The sequence below is a fragment of the Cornus florida genome, unplaced genomic scaffold, assembly GCF_030987335.1.
Source record: "Cornus florida cultivar Cherokee Brave unplaced genomic scaffold, ASM3098733v1 CherokeeBrave_3.0.0_Hap2_Chr09, whole genome shotgun sequence".
In the NCBI taxonomy this organism is placed as follows: Eukaryota; Viridiplantae; Streptophyta; class Magnoliopsida; order Cornales; family Cornaceae; genus Cornus; species Cornus florida.
This window is the reverse complement of record NW_026775579.1, coordinates 74,540,707-74,549,224: the sequence shown is the minus strand read 5'-3', so window position 1 is coordinate 74,549,224 and position 8,518 is coordinate 74,540,707. Positions and strand designations below refer to the sequence as shown.

General features: G+C 35.5%; 1 pseudogene; it reads left to right on the top strand.

Annotated features, from left to right (window-relative positions):
* The first annotated feature begins 845 nt into the window (after nucleotides 1–845).
* LOC132275755 (small nucleolar RNA R71) lies at nucleotides 846–944 on the top strand (annotated as a pseudogene).
* Nucleotides 945–8,518: the final 7,574 nt, after the last annotated feature.

The window sequence follows — 8,518 nt, the reverse complement described above, 5'->3', positions numbered from 1 at the left end:
CATTTTCACATTCTCTCTTACATTTAAAGTGCTAGCTATTTACCCTACTTGGGTTTCTAGCTTAGCAATGGATTGAGAGTGAGAATGAAGTAATTGTGTGTTTGCTTCTAAAGTGCCCAAAGCTGTCAAAACTTTCTCTTCAAAAACGGGACTTTTAACATTTCCTTGGGAATATGATGGTTGATTAGGGAAATGAGAATTAGAGAATTGGTTTCCTTGTGATTGGTATGATGATCTAAAACCTTGGGAACCTTGGCCTTGTAGTGGAGGTGGAATGTACTTTCCTTGAAAACCACCTTGGGAAGGGTTTGAGCCCTCCGCTTGGCTTTTCCAAAAGAAATTCGGGTGACTCCTCCAACTAGGATTGTAGTGATTGCCATAAGGATTATTCCCTTGATTCACAAATGTTGCATTTACTTGTTCATGATGCTCACTTTGCACATGTCCATGGGGACAATTGGAAGTAGAATGTAAAACACTTTGAACAAGTCATACATGTCTCATTAGATGCATGATGAGAATGGTTAGGGAAGGAAGAAACTTGATTCGCCGAGTTTTGGTTGATCAAAAATTAATCAAACCTTTGAGATAATGATTTCATTTCGGCGGCAATTTCATTGGAGTGGTCGACTTGATGTAAGCCAACACTCTTCCTACCATTAGAATTTCTACCATTCTTCGAAGATAAAGTACGATGCAAAGAATTTTCACTCATGCTCTCATAAAGACGCAACACGTCATCCTCATGCCTATCAATGTAAGAGCCACCCATGGAAGCATCAACCATGTCCTTGTTATTATCCGATAAGCTCTCAAAAAAATATTGAACTAATTGCCATTTGGGCATATCATGATGTGGACACTTCCTAAGAAATTCATCAAAGCATTCCCATGCCTCATGAAATGTTTCTCCATCCGCATGTGAAAATTCTCGAATTGAGGTTCTCATGGCATTGGTCTTAGAAATCGGATAGTAATTCTTCAAGAACTCTTGTTGCATTTCCGCCCAAGAAGTTATTGAAAAAGGCCTAAGATTGTTAAACAAATATTTTGCCTTGTCTTTAAGGGTAAATGGAAAAAATTTAAGTCTTAAGACCTCTTCCGGCATGTCCATGTATTTTACGGTGGAACATACTTCAAGAAACTCATCCAAATGCTTGTAAAGTTCTTCACTTGGAAGTCCATGATAATTAGGAAGCATTTGAATGGTTTACGGCTTGATTTCATAGTGGTGTGCTCTAAATAGTGGCAATTGAATGCATGTGGGTGCATTATATTCATTAGGTACATAGTAATCTCTTAAAACAAGGGGAAGATTAGCAATTGGAGGTGCAACATAGGCACCTTGATTGCCTTGAATGATGGAGGTGGTGGAGTATAGATTAGCCTTGGCATTCCCAATGGAACTTGGCCTTGTCATTATGGTGGATGAACAAATAGCCCTGGCATGCCTAATGGTACTTACATATTATCATGATGCACATTGGGGTGGAGGATGCCTTGTTGGTCTATGTGACCAAGGTCCTCCACATGGTCCTCATTGTGTCATTCCATTGATGAAATGGATTGACTAGAACTACCTCTTCCCCTAGGGTTTCGAACAATGGATTCAAGATGAAAATTTAAAGGGACAAGAGTGGGTCTCAATGATCTACGACTATACATGCACAATGTAACACAACAAGCAATAACAACAAACACTTCACCTTCATAACAAATCAACAATCAACAAACTTCCTCCACATACAATGTTCTTATACTCCCATGCTTTAACAATAATATGCAAGAAAAGTAAATTGCCTCCACGCAGGCTCACGATTTATCTAAGAATTGAAATACAAGCCTCCACACGGGCCAACGATTTAACTAAGGGTTTGAGTAAGAAAAAGCTCACAAAGGTCCTTTAGCACTTCAACTCCAAATTTTTAGCTTTTAGCTTAGCAATTTTTAGATTTTTAGCATTTTTCCTTGCTTTCTTAACTCTTTTGCTTAGATGCTCCTATGCTCACCTTCTTAGCCCAATGCTCTTTGTCAATCAAGAACAAACATAATAAGTAACAAAAATTGAAAACAGAGTAAAGACACGATCAAAAGAGTATTAATTCCTAATTGATTTCACAAATACGACGTTGTCAATCAATCAATCCCCGGCAACGGTGCCAAAAATTTGGTGTGGATCGTCATTAAACCCCAAAAATTTATGCAATGTGGCCAAGTTTTACATTTAGAAATTACCACTACTACCTTTCACTCAAAAATATAGGTAGGGTGAGTAGGGATAGTCCCAAGGGATTGAGGGTCGCACTAGGCTAAGGAATCAAAGTTAGGGTTAGTAGGTCGAGTGATCAAAGTAGTGGTTGGTTGGTTGAATTAAACTAGATGCAATTTAAATTAAAGTAAATAATAATGCAATAGAGAGAATAAAAGAGAGAGAGATCTTGGGGTTTAGAGATCACCACTAAGCATAGCTTTTCTACACCTTTAGTGAATGATTAATGAGGGGAAGAAGATGTATTGCAACAAAGTGTGTGTGTGTGGTTGTTCTAACAAGCATGGATGACAAATTAAACATATATTGTTTAAACAACATGGTGAATAACACAACATATCAAATCAAGCCATTAATCCTTTCTTTAAGCTCGCAACCAAACACATCACAAGGTTAGAGATATATGTTACTTGCTTTTATAAGTATGGAACATCAACAACAAGCATGGATTGTCCTTCCATTTAACAACTACACTACAACTAAGCTAATGACATGAAATTAAACTAATTAAACTAAGGGAGAGGTACAATCTATCAAGAAATGAGTATGAACCATCAAATAAACCACAAGAACATGACATTAAGCACTATGTCTTGACAATCTCTAGATCTATAGCATCAATACACATAGACATGCATCAATAACACAAGAAATAGAGACAAACACATGAACATCTATTCTAGCATACATGGACATATAGATAGAATAAAATGATCAATTGGAAGCATTAAACCACATAAATCATTGAATAAACAAGATCTATATATATAAAAGTGTCAAAACATGAATCACAATACAAATCCCCTCAAAAATACATAAATCAAGAAGTAGAAAGCATGTTTAGTGCTAACTCTAGCCCCAAGAGGATGTCTAGCCACTCATGGATGATGTCCTCCAACCCTCAAGGGCAAGCTCCATGGAAGAAATCTGCTCATTGGTTGATAAAAAGTCTCCAATGGTGTCTTTAGCCTCCTCATCTCCTTTTCTTCCTCCCTAAGTATGTGTATCAAAGTATATCAAAAAGGCTCCCTAAAAAAGTGGCTCATATTCCTTATATAGGTAGGTCAAAAATCACCCCAAATGAGCTAGGCTCGTACACCAATAATCCTCTAATGATTGGATATGAGACAACTTTTAATGAGCTGGAATTTAGATTTTTCTCGGGATTTGGGAGGTTCGATCAATCGAACTTGAGGTACGATCGATCAAACATGGCTGAGATCTATTGAATTTAAGTTGGATCGATCCTCAATGGCGGCGCCTTTTTAGATAAAAACAAATCTGAGATATTTTGAAGATATTTTTGGGAAAAGGACAAAAGTGGTTGGTAAGGTGGTACAACTGGATAAGATCAATCATTTGGATAAGGACAAGATGGTTCAATCGATCAGAGAATGAAGTTGGATTGATCGAACTTTGAGATTTTTGAATAGGAACAAACATGGCTTAGATCCATCTTGAAGTGCTGAGATCGATGAAAGTTGGATCGATCGAACTTTTCTTGAGATCGATCGAAGTTGCTGAAATTCCACCCTTTGCTTCCTTTTTACTCTACTTTGCTTCTTTCTTTGATTCATCCCAGAATTGCTTCAATTTTACTCTTATTTGGCTGAGTTAGCTTATTTTGGGGATAAGTACCTGCAAATAGAAATAACACGAAATCAATACAAAACGGAAAAATAAAATAGATAAAGGTTCTAGAATACCTAAGCTTCAGGGGTTTAAATACGCACTTTTCAGCACTCATCAGATATGACGTCTCTATCAAGCTTCCACAAATAGCCTTACCTGATGAATCTGCTTCATCTGCTGGTCTTGGCATTGAATCTTCTTCATCAGATGCCATCACTGCTGATCCACTTCCTCGCCAATTTGATCGGGTAAGAAAACCTCCTAGTCATGTATGTGATTTTCAATGTTTACTATCATGTCTTATCATGAGCCTCAATCCTACCGCGAGGCTAGCTCTAACTCCCTTTCGCAGCAAGCTATGGTAGAAGCATTACAGGCACTCGCACAAGCTCATATATGGGATATGGTTGATCTTCCTTCTGACAAGCTTGTTGTTGGCTCTAAATGGGTTTACAAAATTAAAACTCATTCTGATGGTTCAGTGGAATGATACAAAGCTCATCTGGTTTCAAAGGGCTTTACCCAAGAATATTGCACTGACTATGAGGAAACATTTGCCCCTGTTGCTCGACTTACTTCTGTCCATAGCCTTCTAGCTTTTGCAGCAGCCCATAAGTGGGAATTGTTTCAAATGGATGTGAAAAATGCCTTTCTTAATGGCGTTCTCAATGAAGAAGTATATATGAAACCTCCTCCAACATATAACCATTCTCCACATCAAGTTTGTAAACTGTAAGGAAACGTGCAAGTTTTAAAAAAAATTCGAGGGATTTTGATTCATAGATCTTGATTCATCACATAGAGATAAGTTTTATGCAAAGATAAAAATATGATGTATCATTCAATTAATAGATTGAATACTTACATCAAATGTTTGAGTAAACCTTTAAATCTTTCCTCTAAAGTGAATGTTCTCACTTATTGTAGATCCTTAGCAAGATGCCTTCTCCTTGGATCTCCATCTTCTTGATAATTGTTTTGCCTTTAGGAATCACTCATAAGCCTCCATGAATGACCTTGGAAAATTAGGCTTGTGGAAGCCTCCATTAGATGAGAACATAAACCCTAATTTTCTAGAGAGAGAAAATAAATTCCTTTTTCCTTCTTCTAAAAATCACCCCTAAAACATACATAGACCATGTATATTTATAGGCAACATAAAGGTAAAGAAAAGGAAACAACTAATCCTTCTCAATCTCTAATTCACATATCTCAAATCTAATATGATTCCAATATCAAGTTGGGCTATGAGTGAGAATCCTTTGGGCTTATTATTTTATTGGCTACAATGAATTAATAATTGGCCCGATCCATGGACCCAATTCAATTAATTCATAAATTAATTTCTACTCCACTAAAAGAAATTAATTGAACTCCAATTAAATAATAAATAACCTCTAAGTCAATATTACACTTTAACCCCTCTATGCATAATTAGTTATCGGATAAATAAAGCCGTCAATCCGACTACTTAATTAATATATTTATTTTGTCACCTTTGATTATTTCTGGCTCGATCACAATAAAACATTTGTTTGACAAAAATAATAATTTAAATAAATAAATATATAATAAATTATTTTGTCTAAAAACACACGAAGGCCTTCGAATTTACTTTGTGATCAACCATAATCAATACAAAATAAATACAAGTAGCAATGATGCAAATATTGAAAATATAACCCTCTAACTATTAATTACATTACTACCCAAAGTGTCGGTCTAAGGATCCTGAAGAATCCGCCGAACAAATCAAAGTAATTATTAATTAATAAAAGAGTCTATAATTTTCTCATGCTTAAGAGTCAAATGCCATGACGGTGATAGGGAGTAATTGCATACGACGGCTCTCGCAATATATCTTAACCTAACGCGGATCCAGTTCAAATCTTAATTAATTATGAGTCCATCCATAATTACCGACTATGAACCATTTATGATTACTATTTATATATCATGCATTGATTGCCATCACATACATATATATAAATATCTCTTGTAATCAAATGGACACTATCAATTCTATAATGAATTGAAATATAATACATTGAATTCACCAATTGTATAAAATATTTCAGAAACGTCAGGAACATATGTCACTTTAATCCAAACAGGAATTTGCTATGCCAGGGCATATATATCCCAACAGTGCGGACCGGGCCAATTATTAATTCATTGCAGCCAATAAAATAATAGGCCCAATGAATTCTCACTCATAGCCCAACTTGATATTGGAATCATATTAGATTTGAGATATGTAAATTAGAGATTGAGAAGGATTCGTTGTTTCCTTTTCTTTACCTTTATGTTGCCTATAAATATACATGGTCTATGTATATTTTGGAGGATGATTTTTAGAAGAAGAAAAAAAAGGAATTTATTTTCTCTCTCTAGAAAATTAGGGTTTATGTTCTCATTTAATGGAGGCTCCCACAAGCCTAGTTTTCCAAGGTCATTCATAGAAGCTTATGAGTGATTCCTAAAGGCAGAACAATTACCAAGAAGATGGAGATCCAAGGAGAAGGCATCTTGCTAAGGGATCTACAATAAGTGAGAACATTCACTTTAGAGGAAAGATTTAAAGGTTTACTCAGACCTTTGATATAAGTATTCAATCCATTAATTGAATAATACTTCATATTTTTTTATTTTTGTATAAAACTTGTCTTTATGTGATGAATCAAGATCTATGAATCAAAATCCCTCAAAAAGTTTTTAAAACTTGCACGTTTCCCAACAGTGGTATCAGAGCATGGTTTGATTCATCACTAGAGATCATGATTTTATGAAAACCATCATTCATGTATCCAATTTTGATATGCATATATATTTATTTATTAATGTATGTTGATGTATGAATTAATATATTGATATATATTGATATATAATGATGTATGTATAATTGTGAATGGATGATGATGTGTATTTGGGCCATGGATGAAGCTTATAGGATAATTGAATGTAATTTTATCTTTGGATGAATGTAATTAAGGCTTTGATTTAGCCGTTTGAAAGTTCAATGATGTAATTTAATTTTTTTTCATTGTATTTCAAGTTGTAAATATTTTTAAAGCCATGTAATATTCATCAAAGGATGCTATGAAGTTTCAAGAAGGTCCAAAAGGGTTAAATTATACTTCAGTAATTTTCTAAAAATTTTTCGAATTTTTTGGAATTTTTCTGGAATTTTTTGAGGCTTAATTTCATTTTCTGGGAATTTTTCTAATTTTTCTGGAATTTTTCGGCGTTTTTCCGGTGGCCGGAGCATCGCCGGCGGCGAGAAGAGGCGTCGGAGTAGGCTAGAATCAGATGTGGTGCATAGAGGGTGAGCCTGGCGCGTGTTCCTCACGCGCCAGGAGGTGGCATTTGCATCACATGCTGGCGCGTGCATTGCACGCGCCAACCAAAGTTGTATTACCTCCACGCACATGGAGGCACGTCCAACGCACCCCTGGCGCGTGCCTGCGCGTGGGGGCGCATCCCACGCGCCCCAAGCACGTGCCAGCGCGTGGGGGCGCGTGCCTTCACCTGGTGCATGCCCCAGGCGCGTGTAAGCGCGTGTGGGGCCCTTCGGGCGCGTTCCAAGTGTTGTTTTGCCTCTACAAGCACGTACCAGCTCTATACAGGTGTTTACAAGTCAATGGTGGACCCTCGTATAATACTTAGAACAATTAAATGTTAAAAGCTAATTCCATTGGCCATTTTATTTGCTTTATTTGTCATTTATTTAATTATACGATGTATGAAATGCATGGAATAGATAATTGTTAATTAGTTATTATTCATGCATTGGATCCATGATATTTCATTAAATGACTTGATTTATATTAATTAAATTATGAAAATTAAGTGGATCTGATTACTAATTAATTTGAAGGCACTTATTGGGAAACGCAAAATTATTTTTTGTAAATTATTTTTAAAGTGTGCTTTAAATTAAATATTAGTGAATCGTTTAAAGTCCAAATATTTTCTAAATTTAATTGGATTAAAATCAAGACGTTTTGCATGCATTATATCATGTAAATGAATAAAATGAAAACCCTAATTATGAATGATTAAAAATTGAGTGGGAGCGGGGATTTTTATACATTGCCCCATGGCCTTCGTTATTAACACCATTGTAATTAGGTCTTCAAAAATAAGGCCCCACGCATGATTTAAAGAGTCTTAATATTACAAGAATGGTTATCTCATGAAAATAATATTAAATGTTCATTGTAATTAGATCTTTAAAAATAAGGCCCTACGCATGATTTAAAGAGTCTAGATTATAATGACAAGATATTTAATGTTTTATTTTTCATTAGAGCATTTATAACGTTATACACTCAATCTAAAATCAATAGTGTTAGCTCCCCAACGGAGTGGTCTATACTAGGTGATTTTAGAAAGGCTAAACATAATCGGGAATCATTTCATATAGATAGACAAGGCATTGTCTTAAGAGATATGGAAATGATGGGATTTGCCCGCCAATAGCAATAATGAACTTCGCCAACCGAATAAGTTATTGGCGTATTGGTTATTCGATTTTTCATGCAGTGGTTAAGGGACCCACATACTATTTTAATGGAAGTGCTCGCCTAATAGTAAATGAATCTCAACAATAGTAAT